The 12500-nt window shown below is 50.8% G+C and overlaps 1 pseudogene; it reads right to left on the reverse strand.

Moving 5' to 3' along the window:
• The window catches only part of LOC135537853 (ephrin type-A receptor 6-like), a 152667-nt pseudogene that overhangs the window by 71666 nt on the left and 68501 nt on the right, over nucleotides 1–12500 (reverse strand).

A 12500-nucleotide genomic window follows, 5' to 3' on the forward strand; every position in this document is an offset into this window, starting at 1 on the left:
GGGGTCTGGTCAGTACTCACCAGTCTGGTCAGTAGTAACAGTGATGTTCGCCAGGGGTCTGATCAGTAGTAACAGTGATGTTAACCAGGGGTCTGGTCAGTACTCACCAGTCTGGTCAGTAGTAACAGTGATGTTCGCCAGGGGTCTGGTCAGTACTCACCAGTCTGGTCAGTAGTAACAGTGATGTTCGCCAGGGGTCTGGTCAGTAGTAACAGTGATGTTAACCAGGGGTCTGGTCAGTACTCACCAGTCTGGTCAGTAGTAACAGTGATGCTAACCAGGGGTCTGGTCAGTAGTAAAAGTGATGTTAACCAGGGGTCTGGTCAGTACTCACCGGTCTGGTCAGTAGTAACAGAGATGTTAACCAGGGGTCTGGTCAGTACTCACCAGTCTGGTCAGTAGTAACAGTGATGTTAACCAGGGGTCTGGTCAGTACTCACCAGTCTGGTCAGTAGTAACAGTGATGTTAACCAGGGGTCTGGTCAGTAGTAACAGTGATGTTAACCAGGGGTCTGGTCAGTACTCACCAGTCTGGTCAGTAGTAACAGAGATGTTAACCAGGGGTCTGGTCAGTACTCACCAGTCTGGTCAGTAGTAACAGTGATGTTAACCAGGGGTCTGGTCAGTAGTAACAGTGATGTTAACCAGGGGTCTGGTCAGTACTCACCAGTCTGGTCAGTAGTAACAGTGATGTTAACCAGGGGTCTGGTCAGTACTCACCAGTCTGGTCAGTAGTAACAGTGATGTTAACTAGGGATCTGGTCAGTAGTAACAGTGATGTTAACCAGGGGTCTGGTCAGTAATCACCAGTCTGGTCAGTAGTAACAGTGATGTTAACCAGGGGTCTGGTCAGTACTCACCAGTCTGGTCAGTAGTAACAGTGATGTTAGCCAGGGGTCTGGTCAGTACTCACCAGTCTGGTCAGTAGTAACAGTGATGTTAACCAGGGGTCTGGTCAGTACTCACCAGTCTGGTCAGTAGTAACAGTGATGTTAGCCTAGGGTCTGGTCAGTACTCACCAATCTGGTCAGTAGTAACAGAGATGTTAACCAGGGGTCTGGTCAGTAGTAACAGTGATGTTAACCAGGGGTCTGGTCAGTAGTAACAGTGATGTTAACCAGGGGTCTGGTCAGTAGTAACAGTGATGTTAACCAGGGGTCTGGTCAGTACTCACCAGTCTGGTCAGTAGTAACAGAGATGTTAACCAGGGGTCTGGTCAGTACTCACCAATCTGGTCAGTAGTAACAGTGATGTTAACCAGGGGTCTGGTCAGGACTCACCAATCTGGTCAGTAGTAACAGAGATGTTAACCAGGGGTCTGGTCAGTACTCACCAGTCTGGTCAGTAGTAACAGTGATGTTCGCCAGGGGTCTGGTCAGTAGTAACAGTGATGTTAGCCAGGGGTCTGGTCAGTACTCACCAGTCTGGTCAGTAGTAACAGTGATGTTAGCCAGGGGTCTGGTCAGTACTCTCCAGTCTGGTCAGTAGTAACAGTGATGTTAGCCAGGGGTCTGGTCAGTAGTAACAGTGATGATAACCAGGGGTCTGGTCAGTACTCTCCAGTCTGGTTAGTAGTAACAGTGATGTTAACCAGGGTCTGGTCAGTACTCACCAGTCTGGTCAGTAGTAACAGTGATGTTAGCCTAGGGTCTGGTCAGTAGTAACAGTGATGTTAACCAGGGGTCTGGTCAGTACTCACCAGTCTGGTCAGTAGTAACAGAGATGTTAACCAGGGGTCTGGTCAGTAGTAACAGAGATGTTAACCAGGGGTCTGGTCAGTACTCACCAGTCTGGTTAGTAGTAACAATGATGATAACCAGGGTCTGGTCAGTACTCACCAGTCTGGTTAGTAGTAACAGTGATGTTAACCAGGGGTCTGGTCAGTACTCACCAGTCTGGTCAGTAGTAACAGTGATGTTAACCAGGGGTCTGGTCAGTACTCACCAGTCTGGTCAGTAGTAACAGTGATGTTAACCAGGGGTCTGGTCAGTACTCACCAGTCTGGTCAGTAGTAACAGTGATGTTAACCAGGGGGTCTGGTCAGTAGTAACAGTGATGATAACCAGGGGTCTGGTCAGTACTCACCAGTCTGGTCAGTAGTAACAGTGATGTTAACCAGGGGTCTGGTCAGTACTCACCAGTCTGGTCAGTAGTAACAGAGATGTTAACCAGGGGTCTGGTCAGTACTCACCAGTCTGGTCAGTAGTAACAGTGATGTTCGCCAGGGGTCTGGTCAGTACTCACCAGTCTGGTCAGTAGTAACAGTGATGTTCGCCAGGGGTCTGGTCAGTAGTAACAGTGATGTTAACCAGGGGTCTGGTCAGTACTCACCAGTCTGGTCAGTAGTAACAGTGATGCTAACCAGGGGTCTGGTCAGTAGTAAAAGTGATGTTAACCAGGGGTCTGGTCAGTACTCACCGGTCTGGTCAGTAGTAACAGAGATGTTAACCAGGGGTCTGGTCAGTACTCACCAGTCTGGTCAGTAGTAACAGTGATGTTAACCAGGGGTCTGGTCAGTACTCACCAGTCTGGTCAGTAGTAACAGTGATGTTAACCAGGGGTCTGGTCAGTAGTAACAGTGATGTTAACCAGGGGTCTGGTCAGTACTCACCAGTCTGGTCAGTAGTAACAGAGATGTTAACCAGGGGTCTGGTCAGTACTCACCAGTCTGGTCAGTAGTAACAGTGATGTTAACCAGGGGTCTGGGCAGTAGTAACAGTGATGTTAACCAGGGGTCTGGTCAGTACTCACCAGTCTGGTCAGTAGTAACAGTGATGTTCGCCAGGGGTCTGGTCAGTACTCACCAGTCTGGTCAGTAGTAACAGTGATGTTCGCCAGGGGTCTGGTCAGTACTCACCAGTCTGGTCAGTAGTAACAGTGATGTTAACCAGGGGTCTGGTCAGTACTCACCAGTCTGGTCAGTAGTAACAGTGATGTTAGCCAGGGGTCTGGTCAGTACTCACCAGTCTGGTCAGTAGTAACAGTGATGTTAACCAGGGGTCTGGTCAGTACTCACCAGTCTGGTCAGTAGTAACAGTGATGTTCGCCAGGGGTCTGGTCAGTAGTAACAGTGATGTTAGCCAGGGGTCTGGTCAGTACTCACCAGTCTGGTCAGTAGTAACAGTGATGTTAACCAGGGGTCTGGTCAGTACTCACCAGTCTGGTCAGTAGTAACAGTGATGTTCGCCAGGGGTCTGGTCAGTACTCACCAGTCTGGTCAGTAGTAACAGTGATGTTAACCAGGGGTCTGGTCAGTACTCACCAGTCTGGTCAGTGGTAACAGTGATGTTAGCCAGGGGTCTGGTCAGTACTCACCAGTCTGGTCAGTAGTAACAGTGATGTTAACCAGGGGTCTGGTCAGTACTCACCAGTCTGGTCAGTAGTAACAGTGATGTTCGCCAGGGGTCTGGTCAGTACTCACCAGTCTGGTCAGTAGTAACAGTGATGTTAACCAGGGGTCTGGTCAGTAGTAACAGTGATGTTAGCCAGGGGTCTGGTCAGTACTCACCAGTCTGGTCAGTAGTAACAGTGATGTTCGCCAGGGGTCTGGTCAGTACTCACCAGTCTGGTCAGTAGTAACAGTGATGTTAGCCAGGGGTCTGGTCAGTACTCACCAGTCTGGTCAGTAGTAACAGTGATGTCAACCAGGGGTCTGGTCAGTAGTAACAGTGATGTTAGCCAGGGGTCTGGTCAGTACTCACCAGTCTGGTCAGTAGTAACAGTGATGTTCACCAGGGGTCTGGTCAGTACTCACCAGTCTGGTCAGTAGTAACAGTGATGTCAACCAGGGGTCTGGTCAGTAGTAACAGTGATGTTAACCAGGGGTCTGGTCAGTAGTAACAGTGATGTTAACCAGGGGTCTGGTCAGTACTCACCAGTCTGGTCAGGAGTAACAGTGATGTTAACCAGGGGTCTGGTCAGTACTCACCAGTCTGGTCAGTAGTAACAGTGATGTTCGCCAGGGGTCTGGTCAGTACTCACCAGTCTGGTCAGTAGTAACAGTGATGTTCGCCAGGGGTCTGGTCAGTACTCACCAGTCTGGTCAGTAGTAACAGTGATGTTCGCCAGGGGTCTGGTCAGTAGTAACAGTGATGTTAACCAGGGGTCTGGTCAGTACTCACCAGTCTGGTCAGTAGTAACAGTGATGTTCGCCAGGGGTCTGGTCAGTACTCACCAGTCTGGTCAGTAGTAACAGTGATGTTAACCAGGGGTCTGGTCAGTAGTAACAGTGATGTTAACCAGGGGTCTGGTCAGTACTCACCAGTCTGGTCAGTAGTAACAGTGATGTTAACCAGGGGTCTGGTCAGTACTCACCAGTCTGGTCAGTAGTAACAGTGATGTTAACCAGGGGTCTGGTCAGTACTCACCAGTCTGGTCAGTAGTAACAGTGATGTTCGCCAGGGGTCTGGTCAGTACTCACCAGTCTGGTCAGTAGTAACAGTGATGTTCGCCAGGGGTCTGGTCAGTACTCACCAGTCTGGTCAGTAGTAACAGTGATGTTAACCAGGGGTCTGGTCAGTACTCACCAGTCTGGTCAGTAGTAACAGTGATGTTAACCAGGGGTCTGGTCAGTACTCACCAGTCTGGTCAGTAGTAACAGTGATGTTCGCCAGGGGTCTAGTCAGTACTCACCAGTCTGGTCAGTAGTAACAGTGATGTTCGCCAGGGTCTGGTCAGTACTCACCAGTCTGGTCAGTAGTAACAGTGATGTTCGCCAGGGGTCTGGTCAGTACTCACCAGTCTGGTCAGTAGTAACAGTGATGTTAACCAGGGGTCTGGTCAGTACTCACCAGTCTGGTCAGTAGTAACAGTGATGTTCGCCAGGGGTCTAGTCAGTACTCACCAGTCTGGTCAGTAGTAACAGTGATGTTAACCAGGGTCTGGTCAGTACTCACCAGTCTGGTCAGTAGTAACAGTGATGTTCGCCAGGGGTCTAGTCAGTACTCACCAGTCTGGTCAGTAGTAACAGTGATGTTAACCAGGGGTCTGGTCAGTACTCACCAGTCTGGTCAGTAGTAACAGTGATGTTGACCAGGGGTCTGGTCAGTACTCACCAGTCTGGTCAGTAGTAACAGTGATGTTAGCCAGGGGTCTGGTCAGTACTCACCAGTCTGGTCAGTAGTAACAGTGATGTTAGCCAGGGGTCTGGTCGGTACTCACCAGTCTGGTCAGTAGTAACAGTGATGTTAACCAGGGGTCTGGTCAGTACTCACCAGTCTGGTCAGTAGTAACAGTGATGTTAACCAGGGGTCTGGTCAGTACTCACCAGTCTGGTCAGTAGTAACAGTGATGTTCGCCAGGGGTCTGGTCAGTACTCACCAGTCTGGTCAGTAGTAACAGTGATGTTAAGCCAGGGGTCTGGTCAGTACTCACCAGTCTGGTCAGTAGTAACAGTGATGTTCGCCAGGGGTCTGGTCAGTACTCACCAGTCTGGTCAGTAGTAACAGTGATGTTAGCCAGGGTCTGGTCAGTACTCACCAGTCTGGTCAGTAGTAACAGTGATGTTAGCCAGGGGTCTGGTCAGTACTCACCAGTCTGGTCAGTAGTAACAGTGATGTTCGCCAGGGTCTGGTCAGTAGTAACAGTGATGTTCGCCAGGGGTCTGGTCAGTACTCACCAGTCTGGTCAGTAGTAACAGTGATGATAACCAGGGGTCTGGTCAGTACTCACCAGTCTGGTCAGTAGTAACAGTGATGTTAACCAGGGGTCTGGTCAGTAGTAACAGTGATGTTAACCAGGGGTCTGGTCAGTACTCACCAGTCTGGTCAGTAGTAACAGTGATGTTCGCCAGGGGTCTGGTCAGTACTCACCAGTCTGGTCAGTAGTAACAGTGATGTTCGCCAGGGGTCTGGTCAGTACTCACCAGTCTGGTCAGTAGTAACAGTGATGTTAACCAGGGGTCTTGTCAGTACTCACCAGTCTGGTCAGTAGTAACAGTGATGTTCGCCAGGGGTCTGGTCAGTACTCACCAGTCTGGTCAGTGGTAACAGTGATGTTCGCCAGGGGTCTGGTCAGTACTCACCAGTCTGGTCAGTAGTAACAGTGATGTTCGCCAGGGGTCTGGTGTTTCCTCCCAGTCCAGACACTCCATTCACCGTCTCTACGTGGAAGGTGTAGTTGGCGTGTGTGGCAAAGTCCAGAATAGCCACCGAGGTCCCGGTGAGGCCCAGGAGGCGTGGTACGGCGCAGGTCGGTCTCACACGGCTCACAGTCCTCCTCGCCACCGGAGCGCCACAGCGCTGGCACATGATGTTATAAGTCAGGTCCTTCCTGCCACCGCTGTCGCTAGGCGGAGACCAGGTGAGGAACAGAGCCGTCTCGTTAATGAGAGAGATCAGGTTCCTAGGGGCCGATGGAGCGCCTGGAGAGAGAGGGAGAGAGAGACCAGGTGAGGAACAGAGCCGTCTCGTTAATGAGAGAGATCAGGTTCCTAGGGGCCGATGGAGCGCCTGGAGAGAGAGGGAGAGAGAGACCAGGTGAGGAACAGAGCCGTTTCGTTAATGAGAGAGATCAGGTTCCTAGGGGCCGATGGAGCGCCTGGAGAGAGAGGGAGAGAGAGACCAGGTGAGGAACAGAGCCGTCTCGTTAATGAGAGAGATCTGGTTCCTAGGGGCCGATGGAGCGCCTGGAGAGAGAGGGAGAGAGAGACCAGGTGAGGAACAGAGACGTCTCGTTAATGAGAGAGATCAGGTTCCTGGGGGCCAATGGAGCGCCTGGAGAGAGAGGGAGAGAGAGACCAGGTGAGGAACAGAGCCGTCTCGTTAATGAGAGAGATCAAGTTCCTGGGGGCCAATGGAGCGCCTGGAGAGAGAGGGAAAAGGGGAGGAAGGAAGGGAGAGACCAGAGATACGCCTTCACCATCAGTGAACAGCCGTAATGTCTTCTCCCTTTTTAACGAGAGAGAGAGGAGTGGAGGGAGGGAGGGAGGGAGGGAGGAAGGGAGGGAGAGAGTTTTTCTCCCTTGTTAAAGCCTCCCTGTGCTCCTCCCTTGATCCAACTGCCTTAGTTAAAGCCTCCCTGTTCTCCTCCCTTGATCCCATGCCCAATGCCTTAGTTAAAGCCTCCCTGTTCTCTGCCCTTGATCCCATTGCCTGAGTTAAAGCCTCCTTGTTCTCCTCCCTTGATCCCATGCCCACTGCCTTAGTAAAAGCCTCCCTGTTCTCTGCCCCCTGGTGGTCAACACTGGAAATGCATCAGTCACATCTGCAATTGAAAACTGTGGCAGTAACCCCCATACTGAAAAAAGAGGCCCTTCCTCAGCAACTAGAGGACAACCTCAAACCTCCCCAACTACAGGACAACCTCAAACCTCCCCAACTACAGGACAACCTCAAACCTCCCATTCCTCAGCAACTAGAGGACAACTTCAAACCTCCCCAACTACAGGAAAACCTCAAACCTCCCCTTCCTCAGCAACTACAGGACAACCTCAAACCTCCCCTTCCTCAGCAACTAGAGGACAACCTCAAACCTCCCCTTCCTCAGCAACTACAGGACAACCTCAAACCTCCCCAACTACAGGACAACCTCAAACCTCCCCAACTACAGGACAACCTCAAACCTCCCATTCCTCAGCAACTAGAGGACAACTTCAAACCTCCCCAACTACAGGAAAACCTCAAACCACCCCTTCCTCACCAACTACACAACAACTTCAAACCTCCCCAACTACAGGAAAACCTCAAACCTCCCCTTCCTCAGCAACTACAGGACAATCTCAAACCTCCCCTTCCTCAGCAACTAGAGGACAACCTCAAACCTCCCCTTCCTCAGCAACTACAGGACAACCTCAAACCTCCCCTTCCTCAGCAACTACAGGACAACCTCAAACCTCCCCAACTACAGGACAACCTCAAACCTCCCCTTCCTCACCAACTACAGGACAACCTCAAACCTCCCCTTCCTCACCAACTACAGGACAACCTCAAACCTCCCCAACTACAGGACAACCACAAACCTCCCCTTCCTCAGCAACTACAGGACAACCTCAAACCTCCCCTTCCTCACCAACTACAGGACAACCTCAAACCTCCCCTTCCTCATCAACTACAGGACAACCTCAAACCTCCCCTTCCTCACCAACTACACGACAACCTCAAACCTCACCAACTACAGGACAATCTCAAACCTCCCCTTCCTCACCAACTACAGGACAACCTCAAACTTCCCCTTCCTCACCAACTACAGGACAACCTCAAACATCCCCTTCCTCACCAACTACAGGACAACCTCAAACCTCCCCTTCCTCACCAACTACAGGACAACCTCAAACCTCCCCTTCCTCACCAACTACAAGACAACCTCAAACCTCCCCTTCCTCAACAACTACAGGACAACCTCATACCTCCCCTTCCTCACCAACTACAGGACAACCTCAAACCTCCCCTTCCTCACCAACTACAGGACAACCTCAAACCTCCCCTTCCTCACCAACTACAGGACAACCTCAAACCTCCCCTTCCTCACCAACTACAGGACAACCTCAAACCTCCCCTTCCTCACCAACTACAGGACAACCTCAAACCTCCCCTTCCTCCCCAACTACAGGACAACCTCAAACCTCTCCTTCCTCACCAACTACAGGACAACCACAAACCTCCCCTTCCTCACCAACTACAGGACAACCTCAAACCTCCCCTTCCTCACCAACTACACGACAACCTCAAACCTCACCAACTACAGGACAACCTCAAACCTCCCCTTCCTCACCAACTACAGGACAACCTCAAACCTCCCCAACTACAGGACAACCTCAAACCTCCCCTTCCTTCCCAACTACAGGACAACATCAAACTTCCCCTTCCTCACCAACTACAGGACAACCTCAAATCTCCCCTTCCTCACCAATTACAGTACTACCTCAAACCGCCCCTTCCTCATCAACTACAGGACAACCTCAAACATCCCCAACTACAGGACAACCTCAAACCTCCCCTTCCTCACCAACTAGAGGACAACCACAAACCTCCCCTTCCTCACCAACAACAGGACAACCTCAAACCTCCCCTTCCTCACCAACTACAGGACAACCTCAAACCTACCCTTCCTCACCAACTACAGGACAACCTCAAACCTCCCCTTCCTCACCAACTACAGAACAACCACAAACCTCCCCTTCCTCACCAACTACAGAACAACCACAAACCTCCCCTTCCTCACCAACTACAGAACAACCTCAAACCTCCCCAACTACAGGACAACCTCAAACCTCCCCTTCCTCACCAACTACAGAACAACCACAAACCTCCCCAACTACAGGACAACCTCAAACCTCCCCTTCCTCACCAACTACAGGACAACCTCAAATCTCCCCTTCCTCACCAATTACAGGACTACCTCAAACCTCCCCTTCCTCATCAACTACAGGACAACCTCAAACCTCCCCAACTACAGGACAACCTCAAACCTCCCCTTCCTCACCAACTACAGGACAACCTCATACCTCCCCTTCCTCTCCAACTACACGACAAACTCAAACCTCCCCTTCCTCCCCAACTACAGGACAACCTCAAACCTCCCCTTCCTCACCAACTACAGGACAACCTCATACTTCCCTTTCCTCACCAACTACAGGACAACCTCAAACCTCCCCTTCCTCACCAACTACACGACAACCTCAAACCTTCCCTTCCTTACCAACTACAGAACAACCTCAAACCTCCCCTTCCTCACCAACTACAGGACAACCTCAAACCTCCCCTTCCTCACCAACTACAGGACAACCTCATACTTCCCTTTCCTCACCAACTACAGGACAACCTCAAACATCCCCTTCCTCACCAACTACAGGACAACCTCATACCTCCCCTTCCTCTCCAACTACACGACAACCTCAAACCTTCCCTTCCTTACCAACTACAGGACAACCTCAAACCTCACCAACTACAGGACAACCTCATACCTCCCCTTCCTCTCCAACTACAGGACAACCTCAAACCTCCCCTTCCTCACCAACTACAGGACAACCTCAAACCTCCACTTCCTCACCAACTACAGGACAACCTCAAACCTCCCCTTCCTCACCAACTACAGGACAACCTCAAATCTCCCCTTCCTCACCAACTACAGGACAACCTCAAACCTCCCCTTCCTCACCAACTACAGGACAACCTCAAACCTCCCCAACTACAGGACAACCTCAAATCTCCCCTTCCTCACTAATTACAGGACAACCTCAAATCTCCCTTCCTCACCAACTACAGGACAACCTCAAACCTCCCTTCCTCACCAACTACAGGACAACCTCAAACCTCCCCAACTACAGGACAACCTCAAATCTCCCCTTCCTCACCAATTACAGGACTACCTCAAACCTCCCCTTCCTCATCAACTACAGGACAACCTCAAATCTCCCCTTCCCCACCAACTACAGGACAACCTCAAACCTCCGCTTCCTCACCAACTACAGGACAACCTCATACCTCCCCTTCCTCTCCAACTACACGACAACCTCAAACCTCCCCTTCCTCACCAACTACAGGACAACCTCATACTTCCCCTTCCTCACCAACTACAGGACAACCTCAAACCTCCCCTTCCTCACCAACTACAGGACAACCTCAAATCTCCCCTTCCTCACCAACTACAGAACAACCTCAAACCTCCCCAACTACAGGACAACCTCAAACCTCCCCTTCCTCACCAACTACAGAACAACCACAAACCTCCCCAACTACAGGACAACCTCAAACCTCCCCTTCCTCACCAACTACAGGACAACCTCAAATCTCCCCTTCCTCACCAATTACAGGACTACCTCAAACCTCCCCTTCCTCATCAACTACAGGACAACCTCAAACCTCCCCAACTACAGGACAACCTCAAACCTCCCCTTCCTCACCAACTACAGGACAACCTCATACCTCCCCTTCCTCTCCAACTACACGACAAACTCAAACCTCCTTCCTCCCCAACTACAGGACAACCTCAAACCTCCCTTCCTCACCAACTACAGGACAACCTCATACTTCCCTTTCCTCACCAACTACAGGACAACCTCAAACCTCCCCTTCCTCACCAACTACACGACAACCTCAAACCTTCCCTTCCTTACCAACTACAGAACAACCTCAAACCTCCCTTCCTCACCAACTACAGGACAACCTCAAACCTCCCTTCCTCACCAACTACAGGACAACCTCATACTTCCCTTTCCTCACCAACTACAGGACAACCTCAAACATCCCCTTCCTCACCAACTACAGGACAACCTCATACCTCCCCTTCCTCTCCAACTACACGACAACCTCAAACCTTCCCTTCCTTACCAACTACAGGACAACCTCAAACCTCACCAACTACAGGACAACCTCATACCTCCCCTTCCTCTCCAACTACAGGACAACCTCAAACCTCCCTTCCTCACCAACTACAGGACAACCTCAAACCTCCACTTCCTCACCAACTACAGGACAACCTCAAACCTCCCCTTCCTCACCAACTACAGGACAACCTCAAATCTCCCCTTCCTCACCAACTACAGGACAACCTCAAACCTCCCCTTCCTCACCAACTACAGGACAACCTCAAACCTCCCCAACTACAGGACAACCTCAAATCTCCCCTTCCTCACTAATTACAGGACAACCTCAAATCTCCCCTTCCTCACCAACTACAGGACAACCTCAAACCTCCCCTTCCTCACCAACTACAGGACAACCTCAAACCTCCCCAACTACAGGACAACCTCAAATCTCCCCTTCCTCACCAATTACAGGACTACCTCAAACCTCCCCTTCCTCATCAACTACAGGACAACCTCAAATCTCCCCTTCCCCACCAACTACAGGACAACCTCAAACCTCCGCTTCCTCACCAACTACAGAACAACCTCATACCTCCCCTTCCTCTCCAACTACACGACAACCTCAAACCTCCCCTTCCTCACCAACTACAGGACAACCTCATACTTCCCCTTCCTCACCAACTACAGGACAACCTCAAACCTCCCCTTCCTCACCAACTACAGGACAACCTCAAATCTCCCCTTCCTCACCAACTACAGGACAACCTCAAACCTCCCCAACTACAGGACAACCTCAAATCTCCCCTTCCTCACCAATTACAGGACAACCTCAAACCCCCCCTTCCTCACCAACTACAGGACAACCTCAAACCTCCCCTTCCTCACCAACTACAGGACAACCTTAAACCTCCCCTTCCTCACCAACCACAAGACTACCTCAAACCTCACCAACTACAGGACAACCTCAAACCTCCCCTTCCTCACCAACAACAGGACAACATCAAACCTCCCCTTCCTCACCAACTACAGGACAACCTCAAACCTCCCCAACTACAGGACAACCTCAAACCTCACCAACTACAGGACAATCTCAAATCTCCCCTTCCTCACCAACCACAAGACCCTGTATCCACAACAGTCTCCCTGGTTAGTCTGTCATCATGTTTAGTGTTCTCCCTGGTTAGTCTGTCATCATGTTTAGTCTGTCATCATGTTTAGTGTTCTCCCTGGTTAGTCTGTCATCATGTTTAGTGTT

Source organism: Oncorhynchus masou, unplaced genomic scaffold (assembly GCF_036934945.1).
Source record: "Oncorhynchus masou masou isolate Uvic2021 unplaced genomic scaffold, UVic_Omas_1.1 unplaced_scaffold_857, whole genome shotgun sequence".
Lineage (NCBI taxonomy): Eukaryota > Metazoa > Chordata > Actinopteri > Salmoniformes > Salmonidae > Oncorhynchus > Oncorhynchus masou.